The sequence below is a fragment of the Capricornis sumatraensis genome, chromosome 5 (assembly GCF_032405125.1).
Source record: "Capricornis sumatraensis isolate serow.1 chromosome 5, serow.2, whole genome shotgun sequence".
Taxonomy (NCBI): Eukaryota; Metazoa; Chordata; class Mammalia; order Artiodactyla; family Bovidae; genus Capricornis; species Capricornis sumatraensis.
The window spans coordinates 106,888,648-106,902,030 of NC_091073.1; positions in this window are offsets into that span (position 1 = coordinate 106,888,648).

Genomic DNA, 13,383 nt, shown 5'->3' on the forward strand with positions numbered 1-13,383 from the left:
ACAAATAAAGAGAATAGTATAAAGAACCCCCACCCCCACCCCATGTACTCACCACTCAGCAGCAACAGTTGCTGAATTTTGTATCCTCTAATCCCCACCCATTTCTCCTACCCACTCTGGGCTATTTTGAAGCTAATTGTATACATCATATTTTTCTTTCAAAATATGTGAATATCAAAATATTCAAAAGATAAAGATTCTTCTCTGTATATGTTATACACACACACACACACAATACTATGGTCACATGTAAAAATTCAGTAATAATTTCTTAATATCAAATATCCAGTGTTCAATTTCCAAGATTGTCCAAAATTTGCCTTTTTAGTAAGCTCCTCAGATGATTTTTGTGTATGACCAAATAAGAACCATTACCTTTGAGAACACAGGATGAAAATCTAGCTTTCGTTGGGAGGAAACAGAGAAGAAGTGTGAATGCAATTTGCAAACAATCAGCTAAGAAGCAGCTGTTTTGCACCTAGGGCAGTAGAGTCAGGGCCTCTGAGAGCCCTGGAGGAAAGGTAATGCTTGGGCTTCTTAAGAAGCAGAGCTTGGCTATACCCACCCATCTCAACCCAGTAGACCCATTCAAGAGTCCAGACTCACCTGGGCAAAACTAGCTTTCAAGACTGAATTCAGGATTGGCAAACCAAAGCAGGAAGCTCAGAACTGAAAACTAACAAAGGCATCACCAGTGTTGACTCTGCTTCTGCCATCAGATAAGCTCCAGGCCAAGGCGAGAGAAGCCCCTGCCCCAGTCAGTGCCTCCCTCTTCTTACTCCCCTCTCCTCCCCACTTCCATTCTGCTGTTTGCCCCAACTCTGAGTGCTGCGTCTTTTGGTCAGTGGAACAGTAGCTCTCAAAGGTCCTGGTGCTCAGGAATCAGAGAGGCAAACACAGAAAAAAGTACATCTTGATGGTTAAGAGCAGAGTTGAGCTCCAAACTGCCTGGGTCAGGACCCCATCTCTGCCTTTGACCACGTGTGACCTTGGGGAAGCTATTTAATCCCAAGGTCTCAGTGTCCTAGGTGGCACTGGTGGTAAAGAACCCACCTGCCTACGCAGGAGACATAAGAAACATGAATTCTGATCCATGGGTAGGGAAAATCCCCGGGAGGAGGGCATGGCAACCCACTCCAGTATTCTTGTCTGGAGAAGCCTTTGGACACAGGAGCCTGGCGAGTTACAGCCCATCAGGTCACAAAGAGTCAGACACGACTGAATGACTATCACTTTCACTTCACTCTCAGTGTCCTAATCTATAAAATAAAATAGGATCTTAGATATTTATTTAGCGTGTGGAAGTACAGGCAGAAGAGGTCATTTTCAGGTTTGCTATTTTTTTCTCCTAGAGCTCCAAATCAAAGGTGCAGAAGGCCAGCATGCCTGTATGACATTAGCAGGACTCTGAATTGGCGCAATCTGTCTGAATGGGAGTATGCTTGTCCTTTGACCCAATAATCTCAGAACTCTCAGAAGTTCATCCTAAAAAATAATTGAAGGATACAAATCAAAATTTAATTACAATCATGTCTATTGTAGCATTGTTTGTAGTAAGTTCGTACTTGTAAAAGACCCAAATTCTTTCATCCATTCAGTAAGTATTTTTTGAGGGTCTAGGGATTTCTTTGGAAGGAATGATGCTAAAGCTGAAACTCCAGTACTTTGGCCACCTCATGTGAAGAGTTGACTCATTGGAAAAGACTCTGATGCTGGGAGGGATTGGGGGCAGGAGGAGAAGGGGACGACCGAGGATGAGATGGCTGGATGGCATCACGGACTGGATGGACGTGAGTCTGAGTGAACTCCGGGAGTTGGTGATGGACAGGGAGGCCTGGCGTGCTGCGATTCACGCGGTCGCAAAGAGTCAAACACAACTGAGAGACTGAACTGAGCTGAACTGATTATGTGCTGACAAAGGTCCGTCTAGTCAAAGCTGTGGTTTTTCCAGTAGTCAATTACGTATGTGAGAGTTGGACCATAAAGAAAGCTGAGTGCCGAAGAATGGATGCTTTTAAATGGTGGTGTTGAAGAAGACTCTTGAGAGTCCCTTAAGACTGCAAGGAGATCCAACCAGTCTATCCTAAAGGAAATCAGTCCTGAATAGTCACTGGAAGGGCTGATGTTGCAGCTGAAACTCCAATACTTAGGCCACCTGATGTGAAGAAGTGACTCACTGGAAAAAACCCTGATGCTGAGAAAGACTGAAGGCAGGAGAAGGGGCCAACAGAAGATGAGATGATTGGATGGCATCGCCGACTCAATGGACATGAATTTGAGCAGGCTCCAGAAGTTGGTGATGGACAGGGAAGCCTGGAATGCTGCAGTCCATAGGGTTGCAAAGAGTCAGACATGACTGAGCAACAGAACAGAATGGATTATGTGCCCTCCTGTTCTGGGCTCAAGGATAGGGCAGTAGATGAGAGGCAAGGCCCTGCCCTCATGAAGCTTATGTCCAGATGTAAGGAGACAAACAGTAAACAAGTAATAAGTTAGCAAGATATTGCAGATTACAAAGAGTGCAATTATAGAAAGCTAGACTTTACAGAAATGAAGAGAGATTATTTTAGATAGATAGTCAGGGAAGACCTCTCTCATTTGAGAAGAGATAGCATTTGAGCTGCGGAGAAGGCAATGGCACCCCACTCCAGTACTCTTGCCTGGAAAATCCCATGGACAGAGGAGCCTGGTAGGCTGCAGTCCATGAGGTCACTAAGAGTCGGACATGACTGAGCGACTTCACTTTGACTTTTCAGTTTCATGCATTGGACAAGGAAATGGCAACCCACTTCAGTGTTCTTGCCTGGAGAATCCCAGGGACGGGGGAGCCTGGTGGGCTGCCGTCTATGGGGTCGCACAGAGTCGGACACGACTGAAGAGACTTAGCAGCAGTAGCAGCAGCAGCATTTGAGCTGAGGTGTGAAAGATTTTTTAATGGGCTGGTTTTGCAAAAAGAAGCTGCTGGAAGGGTATTCTAGGCAGCAGGAACCTGGATATGAGAGGAGGGGTGTGACACTGGGGAGCGACATCATCACAATAGTTAGTGTATCTATTGAGTTCTTGCCATTGTTTTCATGACTGTAGAACACAATTAGATACTTTACCTGTATTAGCCCATTTAATTTTCTTAGTAACCCTACGGCAGTGTTCTTATTCTCATATTACGCATGAGGAAATAGAGGCACAAAGAAATTAAGTCATTTGCCCAAGGTCACACAGTCACTCATAACAGGTCACTTGACACAGTGGTTGTGTTTACAAGCACTGCATGATATTGTCTTATGGTCTAAAAAGGCTCAACGTATTCCAGAACAGAAAGGAGGCCAGTGTGGCTGGAACACAGGAGGAGTGGGGAGAGGTCATACGAGGTGTGTCAGGTGGAGGCAAGGGCCAAGCCATGTGAGAGCTGATGGGCCAATAAGAAAGTTGGATTTTATTCTAAACACACTGGGAAGCCCTTTGGGAAATTTGAAGCAGCGGAGTGACATTACTTGATTCACTTTTTTATTTTTTATTTTTTGGCCTTGCCATGTGGCATGTGGCAACTTAGTTCCCCAACCAGGGATCGAACCTGTATCCTCCACATTAAGAGTGAGGAGTCTTAACCACTGGACCTCCAGGGAAATTCCTAGATTAACAGTTTTAAAATATTACTTTGACTTCTGCTTCTGGAAGGATAAAGTAGAAATAGTTTTACTTATCAAGAAGAAAAAGTAAAACCCTAAACATTATATATACAATAAATATTAGAAGGCTCCAAAAGGTACAGAGAAGATAGACTAAGGACCTCCTGGTCTGAGGAACAAGGCCGGGCTGTGTCCTCTGGGTTTTCTTCTGCTTCATATATCCTAGATGAAGTGCTGCAGAATCCAGCAAGATACGCAGACAAAAAAGAAAAAATATCCAAAGCCTGCTCTCTCTAGCCAAAGGAACAGAAAGGGGGCAGGCTAGCCAGAAAGACTTTCAGATAGGATCACTCTAACACAGCCAAACAGCCCAGAAAAAAAATGTGGCCGCAGGCCACCATGCCTAGACTTCTTCCCTCATGCAGTTACACCAAAACAACACCCCCAGGGTAGTGTCAGAGAAGGCTAAGTGGGGCGCCTGGACTCCCCGCCCTCCTGTAGTAACAGGGCATTCCTCGTTAACTTGTGTGGGGGTACTGTCAGAGGAGACAATCAGAACGTTCACCTCTGCCAATTGGTAATAAAGCCACCCTCCACTGAGACGTGGAAGTCACCTGATTAGCCAAGCACTTCTGCTTCTCCCAGCCAGGGTGCAGCTGGGGCCCAGGGTAGGTCACCCCACGTTGTGCCCAATAGCATGTTGGTGGTTCAGACAGTAAAGAACCCGCCTGCAACACAGGAGACCTGGGTTCAATCTTTGGGTCAGAAAGATCCCCTGGAGAAGGGCATGGCAACCCACTCCAGTATTCTTGCCTGGAGAATTCCATGGACAGGGGAGCCTGGCAGACTACAGTCCTCAGGGTTGAAAAGAGTTGAACATGACTAGCACTCTGTTGAATTAAAGTCACTTAAGAAAGTCAGCTCATGTGGGGCACTCTGACACACACCCCCAGCCAGTCTCCCTTGCAAGCAGGAAATAAATCTCTTATGTGGAAGATACTCTCTCTCCCTGCCTCTGGAGGACACCCTTATCACCAAAGACAGGGAACTCAGGAAGCTCATGTGAACAAACCTTGTGACTTCTTTAATTTACTGCCCCAAGCCCAAACGCTGTTTAGAGTCTTCACTAGTTGGACACCCCAAATCTTTGTCCTGTCAATCCCTCACAAATACTGTTTCCTCGTCTATAACCACTCACTAAGGAGGACTTGCCAGGATCGCTACTCTTGTGCTTTGTGGCCATGACTCGGTAAAATAAGGGTTTTGAGAACGTAAGCACTCTGATACACTGACAGCCAATCTGATAACCCACCAAGTGGGCTACTAAGTGACAGGCTGGGCAAAGGAAAGATTCATATGCTAGAAGGATGACGGCAGGATGGCACAAGATTTTATGACATGACTCAGAACAGTGCACAACTGAAAACCTAGGGACTAGTTATTTTTTTCAAATCACAGTTGACTGAGGGCAACTGAAACCACAGAAAGTGAAACCTGGGATTAAGAGGGACAACTGTATACAAGTCAATAGATGATGTCTAACACAGATAAATCAAGACTAGCAATGTGAGCATATTATTCGAACATTTTGAAGGTAAACACAAGAAGAAAGAAGTCAAAAGTAGCTCTTAGGGTGACTTCCCAGGTGGTCCAGTGGTTAAGATTCCACCTTCCAATGTAGGAGGTGTGGGTTTGATCCCTGCTCAAGGAAGATCCCACATGCCTCTCAGTCAAAAAACCAAAACATAAAGCAGAAGCAATAGTGTTACAAATTTGATAAAGACTTTAAAAATGGTCCACATTAAAAAAAAAAATCTTTAAAAAAGAAGTCGTTCCTACAGAACAAACTGTAGATGGAGTACCGGGAGACTTTAGCATTTTTTTAAATAAATCCTTCCTATTACTTGATTTTTAAAATTCGCATCCATTTACTAATATGAAGACAGTTAAACAATTAAAATCAAAGTTTTAATGGCAATAAAAGAAAATGTGCCAGGGAAGGTACTAGGTGCTTAGAATAAAGCAGGCAAAACAGTTCTGCTTCTGTGGAGCCCGGCAGAGTCGGACACAACAATCCTAATTAATGTCAATGGCTAACACACAGATGTTGCTTCCTGTGGGCTAATTTAAGACAGAACCGTAAGAAATAGGTAAGATTAGGATCCCAGTTTCTTGACTGTTTGTTCTACAGACTCAGAAACTGAGGCAAAGAGAGGGGATCTATTCAAGGTCACTCAGCTAGTAAATGGTAAAGAAAGGACTTGAACCAGACGATGGCTCCAGATCTGAGACACTCTCACCTCAGTCATCAAGTCATCTAATAACTACAGGGACCAACATGGAATATACTGGGATGAACACCCTGAAGGAGGATACACACAGTCTGAGCTGCATAACCAGACCCAGCCTCGGCTAAAGGAAGGCATTCTTGGGGAGAGAAGGCAGAATAAACAGTGTAGAGAGAAAGAAGGAGGCCAGTGAGATGAGGCCGGAGAAGTGGGAAGGACAAGGAAATTCAGGATCTGTGTTAAAGATGGTGTCTTTGGCACTTCCCTGGTAGCCCAGGGGCTAAGACTCCCAGTGCCACGGCCCAGGTTTGATCCCTGGTCAGGGAACTAGATCCCACATGCTGCAACGAAGAACAAAGATCCTGGTGCAGCCACATAAATAAATAATAATTTAAAAACAGGTGGTGTCTTTGTCCCGAAAGCAACAAGAAGGCCTAGATAGGTGTGAAGCTTTGAAAATATATTTCTAATGACAGGGTGGATTGAAGAGGAGGAAAAAATAGCGTTAGGTGGAACAGTTATGAGACTGGAACAGTGGTCCAGGCCAAAGAGAAAATGTGTTTTTATTTTCAATATCCTGTGTGACAGAATGGAAAGTAGACATATAACACTTCTATGGCATAAAGAAGAAAAGCAATTATTTGACTTGCAGGCTGAATTAGCTGCTATTTTTCACTGAACAGCAATTTTTTACTTGAAAGAGCAGCTGACAGATTTTGGCATTTGGCAGGCATTTTCTCAAAAAAGGATCCAAATAATTCTGTCACTTCAAAGGAAAACAACTGACAGCGTTTGTTGCCAATAATAAAGACACCATTTTAGAAAACTTTTAGCTGCCACCAAGACTTGACAGCTTCCTAAGACTAAAAACTTTTCTGATGGGGCTATTTCTGTGAGGATATTAATAAACATGATCTTCTCTTGGTGTATCATATCATGAAATGTGACAACATTGGAAGATCTTCATAACTGAATGTACCAATATTTTCCAAATGACTAAAGGATGATGTTATAAAATCATGTGCAGGCAAACGATTCATCGAAAGTGAATGATTAGCCAGTAGGTTTTAATGAAAAAGTCACTGATTTGGCTTCAGATCCCACATTGCAACTAAGCTTTTAAAAATTACTACTTGTTAAGTTTTGGTGTAGTATCAAAGAAAAATATCCACAGCTCTCTGAAAAAGCTGGTAAAACATTTCCCCCGCTTTTAACACTACAAAATCTAAGTTAGGCCAGACTTTCTTAATATACTCAAAAATAACAAATAGCAACAGATTAAATGAAAAAAACAGATGCAAAATACGAAAAGTGTCTTATCATCAGGCCTTAAAGAAATTTGCAAAAATAAAACAATGCCTCTCTTCTCCATAAATTTTCACTTTGGAAAATATAGTTATTTTCCTGAAAATATATATTTATATCAACATATAACAGGTTAATATTATTTCAGATGACTTAATACACTTTTAAAGTATATTAAATTAATATACTTAAATTTAATATACTTAATTTCTCAGTTTTAATTTCTAGTGTGATAAGTATCAAGTGGGTAGAATCCACATAAGTCAAATCTTTTTGGGGTTCTCAGTAATTTTTAAGAGTATAAAGGGCTGGGAGTTGGCATGAGACGGGAGGTTCAAGAGGGAGGAAAGATATATATATGCTGACAGCTGATTCACGTTTTTGTACAGCAGAAACCAAAACAACAAACATTGTAAAGCACTTATCCTCCAATTTAAAAAATTCCTATGATAAACTATTATGGAAAAGAATATAACTGAATCACTTTGCCATACAACAGGAATTAACAATATTGTAAATCAATTATACTACAATAAAAATAAATAATAAAAAAAGAAAAAAGTTTAATATTTTAAATATATATATTTAAAACCCCAAATAACAGTTAAATTTGGGATTAGATCTTGAAAGAAACTACCTTATTAAGTAGTTACTTACTGATGCTAAAGCTGAAACTCCAGTACTTTGGTCACCTGATGCCAAGAACTGACTCATTGGAAAAGACCATGATGATGGGAAAGATTGAGGGCAGGAGGAGAACGGGACGACAGAGGATGAGATGGTTGGATGGCATCACTGACTCAGTGGACATGAGTTTGAGTAAACTCCAGGAGTTGAGTAAACTCCATGGGGTCGCAAAGAGTCGGACACGACTGAGTGACTGAACTGAACTGAACTGCATCTTATTAAGGGCAAAGGAGTGAGTGCTCAGTCGTGTCCAACTCCTTGTGACTGCATGGACTCTTGCCCCCCCATGCTCTTCTGTGCATGGGATTTACCAGACAAGAATACTGGAGTGGGTTGCCATTTCCTATGAGGGGATCTTCCTGACCCAGAAGTTAAACCCACATCTCTTGTGTTTCCTGCATTGGCAGGTAGATCTTCTACCACTTAGAGCAAATAATCCCCTACATTATCCAAATGAACATTGTTTCTGACATTGAGTGTTTAATACCACTGTCCTCTATAGAAAGTCTGGGGCACAACGCCAGCTGCAGCCACTACATACTTGTCCATGCAGGCTTCTAGCAAGACACTTTCATGCCCTACAGACTGTCTCTAAAATGGCTCCTGAGAAGCTGAAGTGGGAAGCATTCACCTTATACACCTTCAAGGCAGACCTAAAACAAAGGGCCTCCTTTGTTCTCATAGCCCTGGACCTGGGATTAGGATGACGCTGGGCACAACCACATGTTCAGCTCTACTAGATCAATTTTCAGGATATCATAATTTAAAAAATGAAAAGAGTGTTGATGTATGGCAGAAACCAAAGCAATTATCCCTTAATTAAAAATAAATAATTTTTTTAATGCTAATCACATCTTTAAAAAAATGAAAAGGGGTTAAGTGGAGAAAAGCCAAAATGCCTGCAAGAAATTTAAGCCAGAAATGCCAAAAATAGGCAAGCTGCAACAGTAGCAACCTGATTTTTCTAAAACAATATCGGATCTCTCTGAACTGAAACCTAGCCTGATCACCTTCCTTCAAAGAACTGATTTTACCATCCACTTACCTAGCACTCGTCCGCCTCAGGCCAGGCACTAAGCCCACAAGCCAGGAGCCTTCGCAACAGGCTCTAACAGACAGCGTGCTGGAGATGGAAAGAGAATGATTTGAAGTTGTTCAAAAGAGAGGAAATGACATTCAGCTCCACACACATAACAACATGTACAGTCTGTTGACAGCAACATTCATGAGTCCAGGTTATCAGCACACCAATAACCATATTACATATGCTGGCTGGAGCCAGGACCGTCCCCTCCCACTAGGCCTTGGACCTGCTCCAGTGATGGGTCTCAGGATGTATTGGTGCCATCCAGTATCCGCTGGGCCCTCACTGTTGTTCTACAGCTTTCCATCCTCTAGATTATGCCCTGAGTAAGAGCCTTCCCAGTTCTCTCAGGGAGAGCAATGTTTTTCTTTCCCCTGCATCCCATCTCACCGCCTTTCCCACCCTCAGCCCACGACCACCTTGTTCCCAAGAAGACCCTCCATCATGGCGCCCTCTGGGTCCCCTTTTCTCCACCTCAGCATGCCTTAGTCTTGACTCTGCTTCCCTTCTCTCCAGAGCAGAGCTACTCTACATCCCTTTCATTCTTCACTTGAAGTCACAGTCTGACTGGGAGTAAGATTTAGGAAAATAAAATTTCATCACAAAGAACATACTGCCCCTAGCTTTGTCATGGACAGACTACCTGTTGCATCTCTAGATTTTTCACTGGGGAGCATTTCCCCGATGACTCACCTTTTCTGTAATAATATTTCCTCTAAATTCTAGTAGGGGGTTTCCCTGGTGGTCTAGTGGTTAAGAATCCATCTGCCAGTGCAGGGGACATGGGTTCAGTCCCTGGTCTGAGAAGATCCCACATGCCGTGGAGCAGCCAAATCCATGCACCACAGCTACTGAGCCTGCGCTCCAAATCCCGAGAACCGCAACAAGAGAAGCCATCACGATGAGAATCCCTTGAAGCACGATGAAGTGTAGCCTTTGCTCACTGTAGCTAGAGAAAGCCTGCATGCAGCAAGGAGATGGGTCTTCCTTGTGCAGCCAAAAATAAGTATCGAGAGAGATGACATACGTATACCTATGGCTGATTCATGTTGCTATATGGTGGAAACTGACACAATATTGTAAAGCAATGATCCTCCAATTAAAAATAAAGTTTTTTTTTAAGAAAAATCTTTTTTTACAAATAAATTCTCGGAGGGAGCTTCTTCCCAGCATAATCTCTACTTTTACTTTCTTGAAAAAAAAAAAACACACACCTTACTAGCTCATTTCTCTTTCTCCATTTAATGTGCAATATTGAACAGAGTCATGGAATCTCGCTTCTGGAAGAAAACTTAGAGATCGAATCCAATCCCTTTACTTTAAAGGTAAGCAAACAAGCCCAGGGAAATGAGGGATTTGCTTAAGGTCACAGAGCTACTCAGGGACACAGTTGGGTACAGAGGCCAGGGCTCCTGACACAAGGTTTTCCCTTCAGCCCCACAACTTCCCAATTTGTTTCTCACAGTTTGTTTCTATATCCCTTTGTGTAGGCACCATATGGAGCAAAATCCCTCTATCCCCTCTGGTGAGTCCTGGGGACCCCAGACAAAGGTCTTCCCACATTGGATTGAAGGCAGCATTTCCTTGAACTTTCCCCCATGCTTGAATTTTCCATTTCCATGGATTTCCCTCCCAGAGGGACACCCACACCCACTATCTCTCTCGGGTAACATCATCAGCAAGGCGATGTGACTCCCCCAGGGTCCCACAGGAAGTGACAACATGAAAACTGGAATCCAGGAATCCTGAGTCAGGGTTAGTTTTGCTGACCCTAAGAGGTTCTGGGCAGCCTGGGCAGGAGAGATGAGAAAATGAGAGAGAAAGAGAGCAATGGAACATTACAGAAGAGGCTGCAAGGCCATGGAGGAGAGAAGTCAGATGTTGGAAATGAGAGGGCCAACAACCTCTCACTTAGCTGAATACTACCTGGTCCTTTTTAGTTGCATGTAGACAAAACTGGAAAAAAAAAAAAAAAACTGGCTGTTTATTACAAACATGCAGCTTATTTCCCAAAAACCTTAGCTTAAAATTACTTTTTGGGAACACACATCTGTTTATCAAACAAAGGATGAAGCCAACCACAAGCTCTGTTTTGCCAACAGAAGCGTTTTGCACAAATGGTCAGACTGGAAACTGAAGGGAGCCAGAGACTGCCAATCAGAGAGGCTGGGAGTCAACAGGCTCTCCCTCCATTGCTGATTAACCTCACCTTAGTACGCCCTTCTGGGCTCCAGGCTAGTAACTCACTAACTTTCTTCCAGCGGGAGCTACCCCACCTTGGAAATGGCTGCCTTCAAAGTTAGTAATGAACCTGTCACTTGACACATTTTAGCAAAGTCCAAGTAATAACCTTGAGAGGTCAGACACTGCAATACCAAACTGTAACCTACTACTTTTTTGTAGGAGAGAATTCTTATGGGTGAAGGATTGGGCCAGGCAGCCTGTAGGTGCCTTTCCAACACCGAGATTCTATGTTGTTACTGGTGTTCTTTTCTGAGTCTTATTTCCAGTCTTCCTCTTGGGTGTGTCCGCACTTTTGTTATGTATCTTGGGCACCTCAAGCACAAAGACTGTCCAATAAGCAGTTCTCTGTAGCATATGCAACTTGAAACTTCAATAAGGTTTTTTAAATGGGAAAGATTTCCTGACCTTGAAATTTTCCCCAGGCAATCAGACAGATGTTGCAAACTATGGTCTATCTACTCCATTCTGACTGCATTGCTTTCCTGTGAACTATTTTTTTTTATGTAATAACTTGATTTTATTTCCTGATTTAAGAGTAATACACATTCCTTATAGAGGACTTGAAAGACATAAAAAAATATGAATAAGAAAATAAAAATTTTCTTTTAATTTTAGATAGGACTACTGCTAACACCTTGGGCTTTCCTGGTGGCTCAGCTGGTAAAGAATCCGCCTGCAAAGCAGGAGACCTGGGTTCAATCCCTGGGTTGGGAAGATCCCCTGGAGAAGGGAACGGCTATCCACTCCTGCATTCTGGCCTGGAGAATTTCATAAACTGTATAGTCCATGGGGTCAAAAAGAGTCAGACATGATCGAGCAACTTTCACTTCACTGCTAACATCTTGGTAGGGTACTTTTCAAACTTTTTTCTTTGTATATGTAAGTCTTACAAAACTGGAGTGTTACTGGAATATACAGTTTTATATCCTGCTTCTTCTGCTTTGTATTATATAGCAAGTGTTTTCCCAAATAATAAATGTTATTCAAAGATATCATCTTAATTTAAAAGTGTTTAACATTTTATTCCATTATAAGCCACTTCTAAGCTTTTATCTTCATAAATATTGTAATGTTGAGATGGAGAATCTTGGACATATATTTTGTGCACATGTGTGTACACTCACCTCTATTTCTTTTAGGAAAAAAAATTTATAAAGACCTGCCCCATTGAAGGAAAGGTGACCAAAATAAGCTGAACTAAAGACTGCAAGGAGATCCAACCAGTCCATTCTAAAGGAGATCAGCCCTGGGATTTCTTTGGAAGGAATGATGCTAAAGCTCAAACTCCAATACTTTGGCCACCTCATGCGAAGAGTTGACTCATTGGAAAAGACTCTGATGCTGGGAGGGATTGGGGGCAGGAGGAGAAGGGGACAACAGAGGATGAGATGGCTGGATGGCATCACCGACTCAATGGATGTGAGTCTGAGTGAACTCCAGGAGTTGGTGATGGACAGGGAGGCCTGGCGTGCGGCAATTCATGGGGTTGCAAAGAGTCGGACACGACTGAGCGACTGAACTGAACTGAAACGATGTCTACAAATCAGGTATAAATCATCTCAATTCCTAAGCAAGGACTGATGTAAGGGCATATTGTTGTAACCACAAGCACCTGATTAAAGCAACCAGAAAAATAAAAAAAAATCATGTGTCATCCTAGGTCATCCCAGGTCTCACGTTATTTCTACAAACAATCATATGCAATTACAATTTTTCATACAATAAAAAATACACAAGGAAACACAACAACATGAATGAAAACCAGCAGAAATAATAGACAGTAGAAACAGACCAATGAGAGTGGGCAGATACTGAAGTTGTCTGAGACAGATTTTTTTTTTAATTACACTCACTCTAAGACAAATATCGTATGATACGGCTTATGTGTGTGATCTAAAAAAAGTGACACAGATGAACTTATTTCAGTTCAGTTCAGTTCAGTCGCTCAGTTGTGTCCGACTCTTTGCGACCCCATGAATCGCAGCACGCCAGGCCTCCCTGTCCATCACCATCTCCCAGAGTTCACTCAAACTCATGTCCATCGAGTCAGTGATGCCATCCAGCCATCTCATCCTCAGTCATCCCCTTCTCCTCCTGCCCCCAATCCCTCCCAGAATCAGAGTCTTTTGCAATGAGTCAGCTCTTTGCA